Source organism: Nuphar pumila, chromosome 12 (assembly GCF_984573655.1).
Source record: "Nuphar pumila chromosome 12, dmNupPumi1.hap1.1, whole genome shotgun sequence".
NCBI lineage: Eukaryota > Viridiplantae > Streptophyta > Magnoliopsida > Nymphaeales > Nymphaeaceae > Nuphar > Nuphar pumila.
This window is the reverse complement of record NC_143260.1, coordinates 51,028,580-51,036,153: the sequence shown is the minus strand read 5'-3', so window position 1 is coordinate 51,036,153 and position 7,574 is coordinate 51,028,580. Positions and strand designations below refer to the sequence as shown.

Sequence of the window (7,574 nt, the reverse complement as noted above, 5' to 3'; positions counted from 1 at the left end):
ATCTGACTCGATTTCAGATCCGGATTCAGTTTAAAATCCAAATCTGAGGTTCGTTATCTAATTTTCAAATCAAAATTATGAAAATATCAAAAATAATTTCTAAAAGGCTCAGACCGTTTATCCGGTATCCATTTTTGATCCACCATCCTATATTTCTCGATTCGAGGTCTAAAACTTGAATACCTTTTCAAATTCCAGATCCAAACCCGTTGTTTGAGAAAATTTCAAAAGTTTTCTCAGAAAACTCCTCTTCTTGTAAATATTCCTCAAAAATACAAAAAAAATAGTTTTAAATCCCTTATTTTCCTATAATTTTAGAGTTTTTATTTCAAAAATACAAAAAAATAGAAAATACAATATATATATATATATAGAAAAAATACAAAGAAAAATAAACAAAAAAAAAATTCAAGACATAAAGGAAATCTCAAAAGAGAGTAAAATTTTAAACCCTTTTTAAGAAAACTTTCTTTTAGGACCCTCTTTTTGAAAAAAATAAAAACTCTCAACGGTCTCTCTCGCTCTCTTTCACGAACTTCCTCTCTCTCTCGCTCGATCATCCTCACCCTTATCTCAGCCCTCGATCTTCAACTGCCCTATCTCTCTCGATCCTTCTCTCCCCCTTTATTTAAACAACTGCTAGGCTCCCGATTCACCCATCCGTTTTCACCCCGCCATCGCTCCTCTCTCCTTCTACACATCCGGGCTTCTCCATTACCTCCGATTTCTTACTTCTTCATTTCCTCCTTCCTTTCTCTCTGGTCCTCCTCTCCATCAGCCGAAGGAAATCGACCAACCATCCACTGCAGTTACAGGAAGTCGACTACAAGATTCCCATCACGCCTTCTTCTTCTTCATTTTCCTTGAAGGAAATCCCACAGTCGAGCTCCCCCCTCTCAGAACTCCTGTAGTCACAGGTAAGTAAGGGCTTCTTCCTTTTCTTTTTTTTTGTAAAATTCTTCTTTCTCTATTACGTTTTCTTTTATTTTTCAGATTTTGTCTCTTGGTTTTCTTTGTTTTTCTCTCTCCTTTCTGATCTCCCATTTTCTTTATATATATATATATATGTGTGTGCATCTTCTTTTGGGTTTTTCTTACTTTATTCCATTTTCGCACCATGGGCGAAGTCGAGTTGCTTGTGCAATCTCGATCCACCCTGTGCAACATCAATCGGAATGGCATCCATTTCAATATATTTTCCTCCATTTATATTTTATTTCTTTGCTGTATAGTTGATTCTATTGCCACTTTTTTTTTTAATCCCCTGTTCACATCAGATTTTGATTTTGATTTTAATTTTAATAATCGATCGATATTTTCTAATTTCTAATCCCCATTCTCGTTTCAACTTTGAATTTTCATTTTATTTCCCTTCTTGTTTTCCTGTTTATATTTGATTCTTTGTATTAATCACCCCTTTGCTTTATATCATATTCCCCGTTTCTGCGGATTTTCCATTTATCTCTGAAGTTTATATTGATTTGCAGATTCGACACTTGACCTTCCAGTTTCAGCGATATTCTCAGTTTTATGTTCTCTCTTTTAATCCACGCCCATTTTTTTCTCCGTTATGTATACTATCTGTCACTTGCAAATCTGGTTGTTGTATGGCTCAATATACACAACATCCAAGAATCCGAGTTCTCTTGGCTTCACTGGGTGATGGAGGAGATTCGAACTTCACTTGGTAAAAAGCATCGTGGAATTATATTCTATCTTCTTTTGTCCAAATTAATTGATTTTCTGCATCTTTCATTATAAATTTGAACTTCCCTGTGTGCCTGAGTGGTAGGAGTCAGTCCACTGTTGTGAATTGTGAGGATTCGATACTGGAGGTTGACCTTCTATTTAGCTTAATGCATTAAATTCGAAGGATCGATGTGCATACTTGATTCATTGTAAACCTTCATTTTCATTTACTGCAAATTTCTGTTTCACTAGTTACAAAGCTTTTATCTGCCATGAGCTTTTGCCAACTATTACTGTAAAAGGTTTTGTTTACCTTGTTACAAAACAAGATCCAGACAAATTGGCATGATCCACGATTGAGGTATCCATCTCAAGCAAATGGGTCCCAGCTCACCTATGATCAGCCACGCTAAGGTAATTGATGGCTCTGATGGATAAGAGGCATGTGATTTTAAAAATTTGTGTGCTAGATTTACAACACAAAAGCACATACGCATCCCTTTCACTCTCCATCTTCATAAATACAGATGCTGATGCCATTTCCTCATTGCTTGGGTTTGGTGCTAAACTCTTGTTCATCTAGTATTCCGCATTAGTTATGGCTTTATCCTTGTTCATCCATTTTACCACTTGGCATGCATTAGAATCATTGTTTTCCTCTTTTTATTCATGTTAAACCCCTTCATGTTCATACAACATCAGCAGTATTGTGTCATTTGCATTAACACATGCTATTTATTACCAGCAGTCCTTTGCTTGGTATTGCATCATCTCTGTATTTTCATGTCGGCACTTTACCTTCAGTAGGTTGATCCATCATTTAGACCTCTTATTCTATAGATTGATTTATTTCCCCAATCATCAAAGTTTCAATTTCAATATCGCAATTCATTCAATATTTCTGATTGCAATTTTCCCATCAAACTGCCTTGGTTTTCCTCTACTTTCATAATTCATTGGTGGTGTATAATACCCAGAGAAAGGAACACACGTTCCTAGAATTGCCTTGCCCTGGTCACTGAAGGAGTTGATTTTTCTGGAGAGAAGTTTCTTTGAGTCCTGATTACTTGAAGATGATGTGGAGGAGGATTGATTTCTTGCATTTGGTACTTAAAATGGGCTACAATTTTCTTTTCACGAATGCTGATATCCTCTGGCTTTGTGATCCTTTTCCACACTTTTACTTAAATGCTGGTTGTCAGATAACTTGTGATTTCTTGCAATTCACTTAGTTTTCAAAATATTCCTAATGGAGGGTTTGCTTTTGTGAAGTCCAATGATAGAACTATAAAATTTTATGAGTTCTGGTATTTGTCGAGAGAGATTTATCCAAGACATCATGACCAAGATGTGCTTAATTACATGGAATATGATCTATTTATTAAAGAAATAGGACTACAGATCAGGTTTCTGGATGCTGCATACTTTGGGAGTCTTTGTGAGCCAAGCAAAGAATTTAATAAAGTCTGTACAATGCGTGCAAATTGTTGTATGGGCCTTAGTAGCAAGCTACATGGTATGAGAATAATGTTGGAAGATTGGAGAAAATTCATGTCTTTGCCACCAAAAGAGAAAAGACTCCAGTTATCATTATGGAGGGTTCCTCAAAATTGCAGTTTGCATTCAGCACAGGGATCGATTAGCTCATCAACTATGTTGCATGTGAAAAGCACCGATGCACTTATATAATTGTGTTGTACATATTTCTGCTATTCAAGATGCTCTTCCCTTGTCACCAGAGTGATGGTCTGAAACTTAGAGGATGAAGAAAAAGATGCTATACCAAATTTAAAAGGAGGAATCTACAAAGTGATGCTTAAAAGAGTTATGATTTGTACAGTTGTTGATAGGAACACACAACCACATCATTTGGAACACTATTTCACACTGTGCACATCTACAACAACTAACCCACTGCTCATCACCATTCACCAACACAACACATCATTCATTATAAATATGCCATTACACTCCTCTGTCATATTCCACTCACTTTTCATGCCTACTTAAGCACCTGTACACTCACACAAAGCCCTCATTGTGCTGTACCCATGCTGCCATCTCTACTACCTACTACAACATATATCACCCATCACATGCTGCCCTTGCCTGTCATGCCATCACTTAGGATACACCACTTTGCACACACTCACTGTTAACACATCTTCACATTCCACTTCTGCTGCACTCATATCACTTCCAGCATGATAACACTTCACCTCCTTTGCACCACTACCTTATATATGTAATCTATTAATTTTCTGTGTGTTATCTTCACTTACACCTTATCATACCATATGTGCACATCCTATTGCTTTCAGCATCCTTCATAGCCTACTGTCCATTTACACTCATTACCACTGACAATATCATCAAAATTTGTATGTCAATGTTGCAACAAAATAGCTTATGGTTGGGTAGATAAAATTATTAGGCTCTCATGAACTGGTTTCAATCATTCATCCTGTAGCACATGCTGCTCATGTTACAGCTTCAACAAGTTGTTGTTCTTCGTGATTATATGCAAACCTCTGCCCCTCAGTTCTTTATGTTTCATTTCCTATGTTGTATTACATCATCCGGTTGCATGGCATCCATCTTATCTATTGTATTTCGTTGCATTTTTCGCAATAAATTCAATTCGTATATGGGCTAAATCTAGTCTTAACAATGCATTTTCTCGTTAACCCAATATATTTCATATGCATTTTAAACTCATTTTCTCATTTGGTTAACATATCACATATGTTTCCTTTTCATCAGTATGTCCATTTTAAATTCCAATTTAATATTTCTTTCATGTTGGATATTTTGCCTTGTGGCTGACTAAATTGTTTTGCAGGGATATATGAAAAGTGTTGATTTCCACTCTTAAATTAGGATTCTATCATTTCAAATTCCAGTTTAATAAGAATATTTCTCTTTCCAGCATAGATTAGAATGTATGAGCATACATTTTTATGAAATTATGTGCTTCATATCATTTTATTTAAAAAATTCACGAATGGAATCACGAATGGCACGTGCACCATTCTAATAAAAGGTGATTAAATCCTAAGTTGGCGATTTGCTTCAATGACCATAGTCAAGGTGTGAACAAAACTTATAATTTTCATCTTTTATGGAATAACACTGGATCTCCTTCCAAAAAAAATCATCACATTTTCAAATATTTTCTTCTTTTATCAGAGTTTAATTTAAAATTAATTCAAAATATATATCAATGGCCATAGTCAGGATATATTGAAGGTTAATTTCATTTTAAACTCTATAAAGGTACCAAAAATATGTTTTATTCTTCACTTGAATTTAAATACGAGTATTATATGATACATTTTATGACCATAGTCAAAGATGTATTATATTTTCAATCTTATTTCAATTCATTTAAAGAATGAAATATGGTTTTCAAATATCCAATTTTTAAAATTCTTTAATTCATTCATCATTTAGGATAGAATTACATCATTTTTTTTCAAAATCCAAAGTGATAATTCTTCAAATATCTTCTTCACTTCTTAAATCAATTTTCGACTCTTCTAAATTCAAAATTTTATTCTCAGATACTAACTTCAATTTCAAAGTCCAATTTGACTTTGGAATTTCAAATTCATTTTTATATTCAAAATTCAATTTCTAATTCAAATCAAATTTCAAAGTTCAAATTCAACTTTGGAATTCCAAATTCATTTTTAGGATCTAATTTCAAATTCAATCTAACATTTCAAATCAAAATTCAAAGTTCAATTTAACTTTGAAATTCCCAGATTCATCTTCTGATTTCAAAATTCAAATTCAAAATCAAGTTTATTCTTTATTTTTCAAAATCTCTAAAGTTCTATCCCAAGATTGAGTCTTGATTCTCAATTCAAAATCAAGGTTTTGAGATTGATTCTGAGTCTCAAAATCCGATTTTCCCTAAAGTTTGAATCTCACTTTTAAATTCAAAATCTTGAATTCCAAAATCCAAACCCATCTTCAAAGTCCCATTTGGATCTTCAAAATCCGATCTCATCTCGGATTCTAGATTTAAACCCAATTCCATCCTAGATTCCAGACTTCGGATCTAATTCCATTTAGGATTCCAGATTCCGGATTCAACTCCATCTTGGATTCCAGACTTCAGATCCAATGCCATTTTGGATCCCAAATTTCAGATTCAAATCCATCTTGAAGTCCAGATCTAAAAATCCAATTCTATTTTCAAATTCCACCTAGACTCAAGATCCATTTTGATTCCAAAATCTAGAATTCCACTCCCTTTCTCAAATACCATCTTGATTTTCAATCCATTTTTGAAGTCTATATTCATTTTTCAAATCTCCCTTCTTCAAATTCAGGTTCATCCCAATCTTTGATCAAGATCTATTCTAAATCTTAAGTTAGAAAATCTAACTTCTCCAAGTCTATCTTCAACTTTCAAAAACCATTTTCTTCATCATATTCTTCATAATTTCCAAATTCTTCTCAAAAGAGCATACATCTTCTGCATTTACAGAAGCATGATTCTTTGTGCATCCTTAGACTTAGAATAAATTCTTAGACAATATTAAGGCAAAGCAAAAGACATAAAAATCGATCCTTGGTTCGATTACCCCTGGTAAAGGCGCCAGAAATGGTCGAACCTCGTACCGACGAGCGAGCTCCGTCTCCCAATTTTCCCCCAAAAATTTCAAAACGAAGGCAAGTAATCTTTTTAAATCTTTTCAAAATTGAGGTCAAGTGAGACCTTTGCAAAATAAGTTCCTCTCTCTCTCTTCTTCTTTTTCTCTTCTCTCTTCTTTTCTGTCTTTTATTTTTCCCTTCAAAAAGGGAAAATAGAGGTTAGAAAGGAAAAGAGAAGGAAGAGAGAGAAACCAAGAAATTTTTTTTTGCGATGATTACAGAAGTTGGCGACCGTGATGGGACTCGTCTTCGTCCGGTCAAATTTGTGCCTTTTGCTTTGCTTTGATATTATCTAAGTCTCTATTCTACAAATGTCAGCTTCACTTTCATGCAAACCTTAGGAGCCTAGACTCTGTCCTAAGTTGACATAATGTATATACGATTTAAGTATGGTTTGGTAGGACCATATTGAGGAGATTATTCCATGCTCAGTTAGACGTAGGTTTGAAATACAACTCTCCTCAATTTTAGGGATTGAATGCAAACAATGTATGCAAGTGTATGCTTCTCTTCATTTTAAATCTATCTCTTAAGGACTTGCATTAGAGCCATCTGATTTTTTGCATGTTGAACATGTTTTTGAAAACATCCATACCTATATTGTCCAGGTCTTCACGTTGCTGGGTTGTCTCACTGAACCATAGTTTGGGAGAGAGCCTCACAACTGGACCACTTATTTGGGTTCGCGCCCCCTACCACGTACCTAAGGGCCATAGTCTGAGGTATATTGGTAGGTGCTCAAGGATGTTGGGAAGCCATTACCTTAGAACCGGAGAAATATTCTTATGCCACGTACTTCGATCTTCAACTTGAGTATATCGGCATATCTTGATTGGAATCAGATGATCTGAACCTTAGAGTTAGGATTAAGGTCCTACGAGCCTTTTCAAAATTTGCATTTAGAGTCAGCTTCTAGGGAGTGCTATTCTGTACATCATCGCTTGTATAATTTGATTCTTTTGTGGATGTTATCTTATAAATTCTTATTTACTTCATCTTTTCAAAAACCTGGATGTTTATTTCAAATTTTCCTTTATTTTCTTAAAATCCAGGATTTTGTATTCCTTATTTCTTTATTCTTTCACGAATTTTCTTAAACCCTGGACATTCTTTTAAGTTTTTCCCTCTATCTTTTCAAAAGTCCAGACGTATTTTCCTTTTTTCTCTTCTGATTTATTCAATTCTTTTGATCCTGTCTGCAATTTTTCAAAAATATTCAA

The 7,574-nt window shown here is 34.4% G+C and overlaps 1 pseudogene; it reads left to right on the top strand.

The window, feature by feature from the left end:
- The first annotated feature begins 2,067 nt into the window (after positions 1 to 2,067).
- LOC149820893 (uncharacterized protein At4g15970 pseudogene) lies at positions 2,068 to 3,378 on the top strand (annotated as a pseudogene).
- Positions 3,379 to 7,574: the final 4,196 nt, after the last annotated feature.